The sequence below is a fragment of the Lissotriton helveticus genome, chromosome 3_1 (assembly GCF_964261635.1).
Source record: "Lissotriton helveticus chromosome 3_1, aLisHel1.1, whole genome shotgun sequence".
NCBI lineage: Eukaryota > Metazoa > Chordata > Amphibia > Caudata > Salamandridae > Lissotriton > Lissotriton helveticus.
This window is the reverse complement of record NC_136061.1, coordinates 2,032,746,204-2,032,761,554: the sequence shown is the minus strand read 5'-3', so window position 1 is coordinate 2,032,761,554 and position 15,351 is coordinate 2,032,746,204. Positions and strand designations below refer to the sequence as shown.

At 45.8% G+C, this 15,351-nt stretch overlaps 1 protein-coding gene across 1 annotated transcript in view; it reads left to right on the top strand.

The window, feature by feature from the left end:
* The first annotated feature begins 12,856 nt into the window (after positions 1–12,856).
* SV2B (synaptic vesicle glycoprotein 2B) overlaps positions 12,857–15,351 on the top strand; it is a 624,280-nt gene continuing 621,785 nt past the window's right edge. Inside the window, exon 1 of the mRNA XM_078684094.1 lies at positions 12,857–12,959. The gene's annotated coding sequence lies outside the window, so the exon portion shown is untranslated. The remainder of the gene's footprint in view (positions 12,960–15,351) is intronic.

Below are 15,351 nucleotides of genomic sequence, written 5' to 3'. Positions count from 1 at the left end.
GTGGCAGGCCTGAGACACCATCCTAAGGCTACTCCTTTGGGTGGCACAATCTGTGCTGCAGGCCCACTAGTAGCATTTGCATTACCAGCCCTGGCACACTCAGTGCACTTTACTAGGGACCTACTGGTAAAATAATATGCCAATCATGCATAACCAATCACAATAACAATTTAACCGGGGAGCACTTGCACTTTGGCATTGATCAGCAGAGGCAAAGTGCCCATAGCATCTAAACCAGCAAAAACTAAATTGAGCACAGTGTCAAACATACAGGAGGTAGAGGCAAAACTTCATGGGAAACCAAGCCAAGGATGCCAGGTCTAACAACTTCACATTAGCCCATTGTGCCTGCAGACAGACTGGGACTAGGACAGGGAGGCAGGAAATTCCAAACACTTCTGTAGAGGAAAACTCCAGACGTTTCTTCCACTTGAAAGTGGGCACCAGATATAACAAGCATTGGCCAAAGCCAAAATGTCTGGTGTTGGACCCCATGCCTTTTGGCAATTCTTATTTTGTTTGGTCATGGTCAAAACCAGGTTTTCTGTGGAGCTGCTGGGATCTCGTTAAAATATATATATATTTTTTAAACAATGGCCTAAGTTTTTTTCTGCAAAAACAACAACTGATGGACAGAATGCAGAACAATGTAATACATTCACCCCGGTACAGAGATCTGGGACTCAGTCCATCGTTTTTTTGCTCACCATGCCATTTCAGTTTGGACCCAGCCATATGCAAATCAGTCTTGACCCTCCACCCAATGGGAACAGTCCAGCACGAACTGCCAGGCCAGGTCCTCCCTGGACTGAAAACAAGCATTCTAGGACTAGTTTTCGGCTTTCAGCCCTCATCAGCCAGGATAGCTTGACTCCAGTGGCATGGAGAGCACGGGACCCACGTCTGGGCATACCCGTCCCACTCGGGGTGACAAATGCAAAAAAAACAATTGATGGACAAAATGCAGAACAATGCCATACATTCACCCCAGTACAGAGATCTGGGCCTCAATCCATCATTTCTTTGCTCACCATGCCATTGCAGTTTGAACCCAGCCATATGCAAATCAGTCTTAACCCTAGGCCCAATGTGAACAGTCCAGCCCGTACTGTCAGGCCAGGTCCTCCCTCCTATATGTAAACTACTGGTAAGTTGTTACAACAGTGTGCCAGCCTGGCTTTCCCATCTTTGGTGGGGGTATACTGCGTGACGACAATCAACGTGTACATCTGCAACCCTCAAACATGCAACCACGAGCCCAAGTCCACACTGTAGAGTACTTACTCTTTGTGCCTCCACCCCGCACACCTTTCGGCCCTTCATTCTCCCTTCTGGATGAATTCTCAGAGCCTGACTATCCGTGGGCCGAGCGCTGAGGCAGCGTTGCAGTGACCACTGCTAGTCAAGAATGCCCCTAGACCCTGGGGGTGAGAGGAATTGCACACAGACACAAAGCCACGTCTCAGTAGAGTCCTGGGGGAGACTTCCCGGGATCTAAGGGGCGAGTATTACTAGGGCTGAAACAAAGATTCTTCTCCATCCACACAACCCCAGCCATCCAAAACCCTATACTCTGCACATGCTCGGAAGCAGAGACACTTCCATCATTGATTTCTGAGTTGGTCAGAGGGTGCTTCATTTCAAAAGAGCTAATACACAGGGATAGAAAGAGGACTAGGCACTCGAAGCGGATGACGAAGAACCCTCTTTCTTATAAAAATAAATTATTAAACAATAACTGTGCTATGGCCAAGACCATTCTATGATGGTTGTCTGGTTTGAAGGCCATGACCGGGAGGGATGTTGTGTACCGGAAACAAAATGAGCAGCAAGCAATTAGCCCATTAGCACTGTCTGAGGAACGGTATTGTGCTATAATAAGTGACAGGCGGCTTGTAAAATGAAAGCACAAATTAGGTGCTGAATGTTGCAGGAAAGCATGCCATGCCTGCAGTAGTAAATACACATTAAAGAAAGTGGTGTTTTCAAAAGACGTACCGTGTAACAACCGAAGTAAAGGGGCCAGTATCCATTGGAGGTTACAAATGAAGACAAGACTGTCCTAAGGAGGGACTAACAAGCCAATTACTAAATCAGAAGGCAGCATTTAAGAAAGACAAAGACGCAAACCAATGAAAAATATGGATGGGGAGTGGGCGGGGCTTCTCTTACGTACCCCACTACAGCAAGTCTCGCAGAGCAGCACTTGCGCGCTGGCTCAGGCTCGACCTAAAAAGAGGGAACACATAAAGAAGTAAAGAATGAAAGAAGGAATGTTAAACCAAGAAGGCAAGAATGCAAAAAGGGAAAGAAGTCAGAAAAAAAGAACAAAAAAGTAAAGAAGAAAAAAGTAAAGAAGGTAAAAAGAACAAAGGAAAGAAGGAAAGAAGGCAGAAAAGAAAGGAAGGAAAAAAACTTCAAGGAGGCAAAAGAGAGAAGAAAGGAAAGAAAGAAGCAAGAGAATAATAAATAAAGAAGGAAAGAAAAGGGAAAGAAGGCAAGAAATAAATAAAAAGAAAGAGAAGAAAGGAAAGGAAAGAAGGGAAAAAGAAAGAGGGGAAAAAGGGAAGAAGGTAAAAAAAGACAAAAGAATGGAAGAAAGGAAAGAAAGTGGAACAAAAGAGAGAAGATAAAAAAGGCTTGAAGGACAAAAGGAGAGAAAGAAGAAAAGAAAAAAGGAAAGAAAGAAGGAAAGCAAGAAGATGGAAGAATGGTTCACAGTATAAAATATTGGATACTAAAACTCAAATTGCACCCCAGCTATGTTTAAATATAAAATATTATCAACGAACAGTGTGTGGATGCGGACCTTTGAAAGAGCAAATACAGTCCCTCAAAGTGACGTTAACCAGAGGCTTAAATAGGCTGATCTATTGCCCTATGCTGTATGTTGTGGTGGGCTGACACAAAATGGGAATGACACAACTAATGGGTGAAAAACGTTTGCTGAAAGCCCCTCTAAGTAAGTAAATATACATATTTTTGGGGTAAAATCAAAAGGTCTTGGTTAACGCCAGACCTAACCAGCACTGGCAAACTAGCAATGCCAATAGATCTGGCTTATGAATGTACTGTCCAGCCAGATCTAAAAAAAAAATCCATGTTTGCTAATGACTGCCATCTTCCCATCTTTGTTGCTGACAGAGAGAAACATCATAAATTATCTAGTTACCTAAGACACTTTAATTGCATTGCAGTGGCATCTGTGTGCCCTTAAAAGATCAAGCTCTGGCAGCTGATTGAATAAACAAAATGCGCACAGCTGTTTGAAGGGCAAGCACCTTTTTGTGAAAGCACACAATTTTCCCTCAGTCAAAACATGAACTGCTGGCTTCCAACATGTGGGCGTAGCCAGACCCCCATTCCTGTTGATACTCACATAATTGTCTAGCAATGGCTGCTCTCTCATGCCAGAGCATAAAAAGGTGACCCTCAGACCCACTCTTTGGTACACTCCTGGACCTGGGGATACTACAGAGAAGCCTGGACCTTCACCCCTCATCACACTGTGAAGTGACACTGAGGGTAAGGTGACTGGCATTCCTGTTCTGAGCTACAGGGACACAACAAGCTCCAGAGGACTCCCTGCATCTGCCCAACTGACCTGCTGTACTGGATCTGCCGGGACCTGCAACTGGACCTACCTGAGCCCTGCTGGCCTCTGCTGGAGTGAGGGTCTGATCCCCAACAGATGCCCCTCACATCCTGGATCCTTGGTGTGGCATCAGTTGAGCTTCTCCTAAAAGAAAAGGAGAAATCCTGAACTTTGGGCTCCTCGCAAGTGTGAACAGGCCTGTTTGTGCTAAGAACCTGCTGCTCTTGCTGACTACTAACACGAAGCTCTGGTGCCCTGACTTTTTGCGCTACAGCAACCACCAGTGATGACAGGCAATGCAAGATCTACACTATGTGCTACAGCATCGACAGCATGAGGTGACTGTTATGAGGTGACTGTTAATGTGAAGCTCCAGCAGGATCTTCGCGCTGCAGCGTTGACTGTCTGTGATGCCTTCGAGCTACAGTGACGACCATCCATGACTCTCTGCCTGCCTCTCGTGACCTCTTCCACACCGCGAATGGAACTCTTCGAGCAGGACTTTAGAAGGTAACATTTTCAGTGGCATTAACCTGGTCCCTGTATTTGACCTGCACTCCATCACTGTCTGCCGGAACTTGTGACTTTCACTCGGTCTTGCACGGCCAGATAAACGTCAGTGACGATTTTCCTTCTAGGTACTATACTACCCTTAATTATTTAAAATTGCAATCTACTGATTGGATTTTTGTTGTTTTAGTGTCAAATGATTTATTAAATATTACTCTATTTTTGAAAATTGTTGTGGGATTTTTCTTGTGTTGTGTTTTCACTTTATTACTGTTTGTCTGCTGCATAAATACTTTACACGTTTCCTCTAAGTTAAACCTGATTGCTTTTTTGCCAAGCTACCACAAGTTTTAAGCATAGGTTGATTTAGTGACTGCTTGTGGGTCACCCTGACAACAATTGCGGCTGTTGATTGACAAGAGTTTCACCCCCCCAAAAACAACAACCCAATTGCTCACAGACTTACATTAAACTCATTGTTATGTCTTTTTGCAAAAATTACTGCCAGCTTTTTGGTGTATTTAATTCACATTACAGAGTCTGCTTTCACTCATCTGCTACGAACAGTGTTTTAAATGGAAAGAAATAAGTGCAGGTACTCATTAAAATTAGCTAGAGGTGTAATGAGGGGGCGGGGCTATGGGTGGGGCTAAGGGCAAGACATGATGAAACGTAACAACTTCTATATTATTTGCAGCACATACCAAAACACATGAGAAATGTGTTTATATAAACAAAGCAGTTTAACTCATTACACAAAATGAAAAAGAAATGAGATAATATGTTAACATTTCCTTATTTTGCAATAGTTGCACCTTCTTAATGTCCTACTGTTAATTGCTGTTTGGCACAATACTATACATTTTTGAGCATGCGAGTAGGAAGAGACTGAAAATACCCACACGTCGCACCAAATCTCTTATGGCACCAAGCAAGTGAAGCAACTGATCATGACCCTCCCCAGAAGATATCTCTTGTCTCTTCCATCAATCTATCCATTCATCCTTTCATCCTACCAGTTACCTGCGGATGTCCACCAGTTAACCTTTACATTCTATTGTCTATTCAGTCTTTGATCAATCATTCAGTTTTTCTCCATTCCGTCTGTCCACCATTCATATTCAAACCTATCCATCCATCCACCCACCTCCAAACCTATCCATTCATCCTTTCACTCATCCATCTCTTTATCCACCCTTTCACTCATCCAGCAATCAACCCTTTCACTCCTTTGTTCCATCCACCCTTTCACTCAATCCCTCCTTTCACTCATCCTCCCTACCTTTCATTCATCCTCCCTACCTTTCATTCATCCATACAATCTTTCACTTATCCACTCGTTTATCCAATCATCAACCCTCCTTTACCCATGCATGCTTTCACTCATGTATCCATCTATTCATCTATCCATCCATCTATACATCCACCCTTGCTCACTTATCCATCCATTCACTCATCCACTCATCCACCAACCCACCAACCCTCCCTTTTACTTTATTTATGAATCTTTGTTAGCAATCAGACATGTACAAAGTGCCACACATTTTCTTTAAAATACGTCCTGAGAGTGTCTTGATTATCTCTCTCTTTCACTTTTCTCTTACAAAAAACAGGCAAAAATATGCAGGCAAACATAAGCAGACACACAAAAGACCCAGGCATGATAAAAGCCATCTTATACTCTCCACCTAACATGGCTTTTTGAATTACCACCAGGCCGGACTGGCTGTAGCCTGATTGCCACTGCCAGGGGACTGCCATGATTCCTGTGTTTGCACAAATGCACAGGATAGTGTGAATGTGATTGACAGCGTAAAGAGGACGTTCTCTCACGAGGAAAATCGCACCCTCATGGCACTCCGCTGTTGCTTTTTTAATAATAATTCGTTTGATCACAGTTTTGGCCAATTTGTATTTATTTCTATTACAAATTTCATTGAAATCTACTTGTGGTTATGCAGAACTAATGCTGACTTCACAGTGTACTTAGCATACATCTTCACATTGCTTTAGCTGTATAAACTCATTAAAAAAACAAAGTACAACGATGTACTGCCCCAGTAACACCTAGTTACCCTGAAACAATGGTGCCTTAATGTCACAATCATGCGTTCAAGTTCCTGATCACGTAAAATGACATTCATAATCCGTGTGGCTCAGCCGCCCCAAGGGTGACTGTAGAAAAATAACGGGTGTCTGGCACAAGAATGTGCCCGTAAGAAAAAAGGCGTGCCTGCTTAATTGTGAAACCGAAGTTAATGTGCTCGTGACATAGATCAGAATCCAAGTGAATGAGAACCCGGTGCAACCTGGAAGTGAAGAAAGTGAACTCCGCTTCATCTAAAATAGAAGACGTTGCAATGCCGGGACGTGGTGTCAATTACGTGTAATAAAGAACATGTAACATGACGAAGAATTGAAAGGAAACAAACACTTTTAAATGTAAATGTAAGTCACTGTCTCCAATGTACAATAACTGTGAATGGAAACCATGTCAGTAAGATGTGTACTGTGGGTCGAATTCAGGCAAGTAATACCCACTGGCACCCTAAACATAAGGACAGGAACAACTTCATGCATTACGCTTATTTATACTTAAAGGAGCGCAATCACAACCTTTGTTTTTGCAATGTGATTGACAGCACAGGGCCTGAACGGACCCTGCTCCATCAAGCACATCACAGCGTGATATCGAGCACCCGAACAATATTCAAAGAAACCCTGGTGAATAGCTCAGCAAGGGCTCAGATCGGCGAGACAGAAGCGGCGCCTTGGCTGTGAGAGACACGTTCCACTCCTGCTCCCCAGCACAGCCAGTGAGCCTACCTTTTCATGAGTACCGGTACTCTCAAGGGCAGCTCGAGAAGTGCCGGTACTCAGAGTGATAATTCTAAGAAGTGCCGGTATTCAGTACCGGTGAGTACCGGCCCATTTAAAGCACTGGCTACGAACATGAAAGAGCAAGATGGCCAGTATTTTAACAGTTTATAAGAGGGGTGATGGAGTGACCATGTGTTATAAGGAATAAAATAACTAGTTACTGCCATACATTAAATGGGTATTGCAAGTCACCTCAGAGTATGATGACGTTATAAAGGAAGTAGGCCTTCGACCTTGTTCCTCTATATAATCACTGGATTTCTTGTTGCTTGCAATTTCCTTATAATGTACAGTAGGGGGGATTCTATGCCATATATACATTGTTGAGTAGCCAGAAAGAAATGTGCATGCATTATCACATAGATTATACAAAGACAACAACGGTCCCAAGCAAGGAGACAAAAATGAGTAGGAAATAAATATAGACCCAGTCAGTTCTATATTGGTGATGACATGTCCAGCCGGACAGAGGTCTTCTAAATTTTTACTTAATTAGGAGTTTTAGGACAACGTAATAACCTTCAACATTTCACTGGTGTGGGGCACAAGCCAGTACCCAACCACACAGATACATAGACACAGACACAACAGGACAGGGCTTACAAGGCAAGAGCAGCAGTTTCTGTAGAAATCCAATCATACAGAAAAATTCAATAGGTACCATTACATAGCATTGCATAGAAATTCATTACACGAGTATATGGTACTTAGGTCGACGGCGTTTCGGTCCCACTACTAAATAACGGGGACCATCATCAGGACAAATCAATAATTGCCTTTCAATATAAGCCTCTTTTGCCACAGAACGTGGAGGTGATAAGCTCACAGTGGAGCATGAACCAATTTGGGGCCAGTAGGGCCAAGGTCTGGAAAGGATTGGCAGGGACTTGGTCAATAGTAACGATTGAGAAATTAATTTCGTATGGACTCGGGACCATAGGGCGGGAGCAAGCGTAGTGCTTCAGTTCAAAATGAGACCGCACTCCGGATGATGCCGGTAAGCGCCGAGTCGCGCTGAGGTCATGGAGCCAGGGGGGGCCGGGTCAGTCGGCTGTATTCGAGTTCCTGGCTCATTATGGCCTGCATTATCACATAGAGCACAAACAAAATTTCCAGCTAATTCTCGCTTATTTTAGTGAGGCTTCTGCTTTAAACCCGTGAGGGAACAGGATACAATGCTTACACAGGTGATGAGTGACCTTTTTGATTTACTCTATCTTGCTGTTTTACTATTTTGTGTAATGCATTTTACTGTGAGTAGCAGCTTTATCACATTTTCTCTAGACCTCACAACTTTGCTTTGCTCAACACCTTAGCAAACAATATTATATTCAATGTAATACATGTCCAAAGTTGGCAAGGCCAACGATGTTGCATTTCACTCCTTTCTATTAAAAATGCCCAAAGTACTGTGCCTACCATTGTCACAGTAGCTCTCACTTCTAAGTCATGTCTGAATGTTGTTGCACATGATAAGCACAAGAGGCATAGCATTACCTTTAGAGGGCTCCGTGGATCTACCTACGAAGCAAAGCCTTGCAGCATTTATTTATTTAGCCTGCCTGTCTTTATTTAATCTAAAAGCGATATGTACTACCTTTATCTAACTTTTTATCCAACAGCAATTTAGTTGGAGGATCATTAAAGTTCAGTCTTACAAGCAGTGCTTTCAATTGCAATATAGAAGTGAAGGTATTCAGTTTTTAGAGCATCAGTTTGCTCCTCCTGAGACATGTTGGTACTCTCCTATTAAATGTATTGGAACAGTGCTGAGAACTGCAGGTAATCTTCCTTTCAAATTAAATAGGTGCAGGTTAAGAACTTGACATTACCTCCTAATTAAAGCATTGCTTACAGGTAGAAAGCAAACTATGATTCACAGAATGCAATGCCCTGCTGTTAGACTTGGCATCTTTGGCGTGGTTTCCCTGGACTTTTTGCCTTCAGACCTCCTGTTTTTGCTGGCTTCAGGACCATGCACTTTACCACTGCTAACCAGTGCAAAAGTGTATATGCTCTCTGCTTTAAACATGTTAACATTGTCTTATCGACAATTGCCATATTTAATTTACTTATAAGTCCCAAGAAAGTGGGGCACAAAGTGCTGCTTCAGTGAAAATCCAGGCATTGCTGTCATTGCCCGGCATGGAACCAGATAATTTCCCACGAAGTGGCCGCATCACCGCCGTTGTAAGGACTGAAGACATTGCTTTGCTGACTTCGCAGCGGTACAAAAGGGGGTGGTGATGGACGGAGCATCTGAACTAATCAAACACTCACACCCAGTCAACAGATATGCGTTTAATCCATCACTGTTCTTTAGCCCACTCTGCCACCCCAGTTCAGACATGGCCATATGCAAATCAGTCTGACCCTGTGCCTCATGGGAACAGTCCAGCCCGAACTGCCAAGCCATGCCTTCCCTGGACCGGAATCAAGCTTCCTAGGACCGGTTTCTGGCATTACAGCCGTCTTCAGCCAGGCTTGCTTGAATCCAGTGGCAAAGTGAGCAAGGGACTCATGTCTGAGCATACCCTGCCAACTTATGGTGAACAAAGCGGTACAAAAGGGGGTGGTGACGGACGGGGCATCTGAACCAATCAAACACTCACAGCCAGTCAACAGACATGGGTTTAATCCATCACCGTTCTTTAGCCCACTCTGCCACCCCAGTTCAGACATGGCCATATGCAAATCAGTCTGACCCTGTGCCTCATGGGAACAGTCCAGCCCGAACTGCCAAGCCAAGCCTTCCCTGGACCGGAATCAAGCTTCCTAGGACCGGTTTCTGGCATTACAGCCGTCTTCAGCCAGGCTTGCTTGAATCCAGTGGCAAAGTGAGCAAGGGACTCACGTCTGAGCATACCCTGCCAACTTATGGCGAACAAAGCGGTACAAAAGGGGGTGATGATGGACGGAGCATATGAACCAATCAAACACTCACACCCAGTCAACAGATCTGCGTTTAATCCTTCACCGTTCTTTAGCCCACGCTGCCACCCCAGTTCAGACATGGCCATATGCAAATCAGTCTGACCCTGTGCCTCATGGGAACAGTCCAGCCCGAACTGCCAAGCCATGCCTTCCCTGGACCGGAATCAAGCTTCCTAAGACCAGTTTCTGGCATTACAGCCATCTTCAGCCAGGCTTGCTTGAATCCAGTGGCAAAGTGAGCAAGGGACTCATGTCTGAGCATATCCTGCCAACTTATGGCAAACAAAGCGGTACAAAAGGGGGTGGTGATGGACGGAGCATTTGAACCAATCAAACACTCACACCCAGTCATCAGATCTGGGTTTAATCCATCACCGTTCTTTAGCCCACTCTGCCACCCAAGTTCAGACATGGCCATATGCAAATCAGTCTGACCCTGTGCCTCATGGGAACAGTCCAGCCCAAACTGCCAAGCCATGCCTTCCCTGGAACGGAATCAAGCTTCCTAGGACCGGTTTCTGGCATTACAGCCGTCTTCAGCCAGGCTTGCTTGAATCCAGTGGCAAAGTGAGCAAGGGACTCACGTCTGAGCATACCCTGCCAACTTATGGCAAACAAAGAGGTACAAAAGGGGCTGGTGATGAACGGAGCATCTGAACCAATCAAACACTCACACCCAGTCAACAGATCTGGGTTTAATACATCACCGTTCTTTAGCCCACTCTGCCACCCCAGTACAGACATGGCCATATGCAAATCAATCTGACCCTGTGCCTCATGGGAACAGTCCAGCCCGAACTGCCAAACCATGCCTTCCCTGGAGCGGAATCAAGCTTCCTAGGACCGGTTTCTGGCATTACAGCCGTCTTCAGCCATGCTTGCTTGATTCCAGTGGCAAAGTGAGCAAGGGACTCACGTCTGAGCATACCCTGCCAACTTATGGCGATCAAAGCGGTACAAAAGGGGGTGGTGATGGACGGAGCATCTGAACCAATCAAACACTCACACCCAGTCAACAGATCTGGGTTTAATCCATCACCGTTCTTTAGCCCACTCTTCCACCCAAGTTCAGACATGGCCATATGCAAATCAGTCTGACCCTGTGCCTCATGGGAACAGTTCAGCCCGAACTGCCAAGCCATGCCTTCCCTGGACCGGAATCAAGCTTCCTAGGACTGGTTTCTGGCATTACAGCCGTGTTCAGCCAGGCCTGTTGAATCCAGTGGCAAAGTGAGCAAGGGACTCACATCTGAGCATACCCTGCCAACTTATAGCGAACAAAGCCAAAGCGGACTTTGCAGAGCCTCACACCCAGTTCCCCATGCATCCTCAACTGCGATGGCTTGAAGACAAAGCATTGCCTTCATCTCATGTTTATAACGACACATCTCCGACTTGGGTGGCTCATAACCAATGCATTGCCTACACCCGAAGGGATTGACAGGGGCGACCTTAGGCATGTGCAAGCTGTGCACCTGCACAGGGCCACCAAACCCCAGGGGCCACCACGCCAATATATATCCTTAATATAATAATCCTCTGAGGATGGATACATATTAGCGTGGCGGCCCCTGGCAGGGATTTCCACTTCCAATCACCCTGACCCCCCCCCTCTTCACTGGCTTCCGCGCACTGCCCCGCCCAGACCCCCTCTTCCGGGGCCCCCTACCTGCTCCCTGCCCAGGGCCGCCATGAGCCTAGAGCCGCCCCTGGGATTGACGACGAAGCATCACCACCTCTGCTCCATGCATCGAGACTTCGCAGACGACGCAAAAAGGTACTTTGCAAGGGGACAAGGTGGGTCGCTGTATCCAACCTGAGCTCCATCGCAGTTGGCCTGAACTTTTAGATTTGACACGGTCTAGCGCGACCAGATGACCCTAGTTGGTACTTTATGCTTTTAAGCACCACATTTCAGTTTAATCTTTAAAGATGTATAACTCTGGTTATAGTGATTGGATTTTTGTTGTTTTGGTCTTCTTTTGATCAATAAATTAAGCACTATTTTTCTAGGTAAGTGTGGTATCTTTTTGTTTGGTGTTTTCAGTAATTTACTGTTTGAAGTGTTGCACACATACTTTACACATCGCCTCTTTAGTTAAGCCTGACTGCTCTGTGCCAAGCTACCAGGGGGTGAGTACAGATTAATTTAGGGTGTGTCTGTGACTTACCCTGGCTAGTGGTTCCTGCTTGGACAGGGCACATACCTCTGCCAACCAGAGCCCCAATTTCTGACACCTGCTATCTGAAAAGGTAAGACTGGACGAGGGATTCCCGCACAGCATGGGTTCACTTAGCAGCATTGTATATGTTATGATACACGCATTGATCTTACAGAGTACAATGAACCTAACTCTACGAACGCAGGCAGGGATGCAGCATGAAGAGATGGAACAATGTGTGTGGGAGGAATGTGTATATCAGCACTGCTTAAACCGTTCGTGATCCACCCGACCAATCCGTGCTCTCAAATTTCTACCCATCAGACCTAATTCGAGCTCTTGGGGGGGGGGGGGGGGTGTGCGCGCGCCTCTACAAGTTAAATCTGACTGCACACCTACAAACCGGGCAACCCCTCCCTCGCTGGAGGCAGCTCTGGAGTACCAGACTGGCAGTGCAGCAGAGAGCTGGGCGGCAGCTCGGATAATGAACGCTCTCTGCCCTGCCCTTTTCGCGCTGAGCATCCTCGGCTTCCTCTTTAACTTGAAGTCAACACATCTGTCATGTTAGCCCGCATCCTCCCCCTCCACCCATCTGCTCTCCTCTCTGCCTCCCCAGGCGCGCGCCGCTTATTTTCCGTTTCCTCCTGCTGCTATCCTGCCTGATGGACTCTTCCATTCGCCCTGCCGGCCTGGGTGTGCTGCTTGCCGTGGGATGATCTGTCGGGATCCGCGAGCACTTCATTCTTAATCCGTTGCTAGTGACGGCTGCAGTCCCGGAAGCCTTACCCCCGCAGCTCTGCGGCCCCCGAGTACGAATGGATGGTGGGGGGAGAAGATGAAAGGCTGAGGAGCTGGTCTTGCCGCTTTTCCCACTTCAGGTACGCTACCCGCTGCGGTGCTTTGTCACCGGATTCTGTTGCAGGCGCAGTCATAGCGCCAGTTTTTTTTTTTTTAGTGCACAATATTGGACTATTTGAAAACAATGCGCCAAGGTGTTACTGCACAGCTCGTTAAGTCACACAGACTTTCTCCTCGGGTGACATCTAGAGACGTGCATAGGGCAGGCACCGCTCGGCCGTGGGTGCAGAGGTGAACTGAGCCCAGGGAACTCTGCCCAGGGCTGCCTGTCGTCACTCAGAGGGTGCTGTATCACTCACATCCGCCTCTTTCTTGTTATCGGGATTGCCACCAAAGCGTTCTTTTCTGTTTCCCTTCCCACACGCTGTGTAGTTCTCTGCACGCTTCTGGTCACGTCAACATTCTTTAAACAAAAGGCTGTCACCTTGAGGGCACTCGTGTGTGTATGTGTGCGTCTGTGTGTAAATAATGGAACATCCCCGCTTCTGAACCCCCACAATGACTGTTGTATGTCTAGCCCAATCCTTTGTTGTCGTACCAGGCAACATGCACAGAGCTGTTAAACTTTTGTTGTAGAATAACTTTTCAGAGATAAGTGACACCCCGTGTGTGTTGTGAAATGGCTTGCACGCAATGAGAACTCCCGATTTGTTAAAAATACACGTATTCTTGTAAATCAGCGCAGAACGAAGTGACGTTTGAAAATGAACTCGCATTTGAGTTGCTGCATCCGAGCGTTGCGCGGTACAAGGAGCCGCCCCTGCTTGCTCAGCATAAATAGAGCAGGGTGTACTGGGACCTGGGTGTGGTGACTGTCAGCGGCAGGTGTGCTCGCGCTGCAGTGCGCGCTGTATGAACCCCGATGCTCGGTCTCCTCTATATTACTGTCTAGTAGGCTAGAATTGATTCGGGGGCACACAGAGTGACTTACACCCTGTGCAGCAAGCGAGCCTCCGCTTTCAGCACTGACGCTGTGGACAGCACCAGGTCAGTGAAAACATCACCAGTGCAGCAGATTCGCTGACACAGGGGTTGCAATTCAAGTGATAGCGCTCCTCACTGTTCTGATGCCTCGGCCTTCCCTATGTACCATCCTTTTCAAGAGCCCAAACTGTAACGTCCAGAGGGTCTTATCAACAGCACCTTTACAGACATTCATATTTTTTTTGTTTTGTTATCTGCTTTGCACGTGATTATTTTTCCTGTCATTATTTGCTTGTTGTGCATACATTTTAAATTCTGATGAGGCCGAACATACGAGATTTGTTGGATTTTATCTAATGAATTATGTGTATTGCGTCCGTTTTTCAGGTTGCACCCGTTTTTTTACAGTAAGGTTGATCTTTCTTTTACAGACTTAACATAGCATTAATTGCAGTGAAATTATTATTATTATTTTTTTTGCAAAATGTGTATTTGTTTGTCAGCAGAATATTATCGGTGGTCCACTGCTACCACTGTGGAAATGTAAGTCTTTTCTGGACGGCCCTCAGTCCCGGCTCCACTGTGGACTCTCTCCTTGGATGCTTCTGGCCGACTCACTCTGGATGTTGACTGAACTGCACTGACAGCCCAGGGGCTACCTGGAAGAGGAAGAGCAAGCAAAGGAAATAAAAAATATTTAAAAAATTACCTCGACAGGAAACGGCTGCCGATCCTTCATACACCTCCATTGGGTGTAGCAAATGGCTGCGACTGCTGCTGTCGACATGCCCTGTGGTTGGTGCCCTTGCCCTTGTCACCCTGGTTTCAAGAACTGCAGACACAGCACAAATGAAACAGTGTGGTGCAGCCCTGTTTACTTTCGGTAGCTTCCATTACATCCCATTGTCGAAGCACCTCAATAGCAAAGGGCCAAGGGAGGGACAAGGGAGTCAACCCTGTAATGTCATAATGGGTGGGGTAGACATAGTATATAAGGTCACTCCGCCACCCGTGATATTTTGGTGAATTGATGACCGCGCGAGTCTTGTGTGTTAAAATCATCCAAACAAGAAAAGAGAACTCCACGTAAACAAAAGCTATAAACATATTTAGAAAAAGCACAGACAATGCCCATAAGTCGGGCTTTAAAGGAAGGTTGTATGGTATTGTGAAGCATTACAAGTAGATAGCATGGGTATGGATATGTATTCTTGGGGCACCAAAGAGCTATAGTATAATATTGGTGTAGGTTAAAAAGTAAAGTGACAATTGCACCCAAAGTTTCCTATATGTTAATGACTGCCCTGCTCCCGTCTGTGCTGCTACCAGAGAAAACTATGTGAAATTATCCAGTAATCTATGAGACTTTAATAGCTTCACAATGTCATTTGTGTGCTCTTGAAAGTTCAAGCTCAGTCAGCTGGATAAACAAATGATCACAGCTGGGAGGTGGGCCAGCACTTTTTGTGAAAGAACACAACTTCTGCC